Genomic DNA, 720 nt, shown 5'->3' with positions numbered 1-720 from the left:
TTACTCGTACGTACACTGACAATGAAAACCACTGCGCGTAACGAAGAATTTCGTTCGAACTTACCGCGTATCTGTTGCTCCAATCGAAACACACGCACTGGCAATGGCAGCGCACTCTTTCGGTCGACGTTGCCGTCCGCGAGAAGACGCCACTTGTCCCGCTACAAGCGTCGACGAAAGTTGAACCGTTCGAAACGCGGTAAACGATTCGCTCGTCGAAATTACCAGAAGATTACGAGATCGTGTTCATTGTCGACCTCATCGTCGTTGATGCTTCGTACGATGATACGCACCTCGGGTAGTATTCGGCGTCGCGATGTACCGGTGTACGATCTCCTCGCTGTGTTTCGCGTCCTCGACCATCGTGTCTCGCGCAGCACGTCGATCTTTGCTTTCTAAATCGTTTTCCCGACTAACGACAGTTTCAGCGATGCAAATCCTTTGCATGTTCCCATCGCGGACTCACCCACGGACTAAACACGCGCGATATCTGTTCGTCGTGTGTGTTTCTTTCTGTCTTACGCGAAATCGGTTTTCGTTTAAAATACGGTGATATGGTCCTCGAAAGACGTGAATCTGCGCGCGCGCCATTGTTGCCAGCTGCTGAATGAAAGGATCGCGCAGCGCGGCAACTCCGAAGGGAACGACCTGTCGGTGAACATGGTTATGTTTACCGATTATGTATTATTTTCACCTCGAACATTCGACTGCGTCTCGAAC

This window comes from Bombus pyrosoma, linkage group LG11 (assembly GCF_014825855.1).
Source record: "Bombus pyrosoma isolate SC7728 linkage group LG11, ASM1482585v1, whole genome shotgun sequence".
Taxonomy (NCBI): domain Eukaryota; kingdom Metazoa; phylum Arthropoda; class Insecta; order Hymenoptera; family Apidae; genus Bombus; species Bombus pyrosoma.
The sequence above is the reverse complement of the archived record's forward strand: the minus strand, read 5'-3'. Positions refer to the sequence as shown.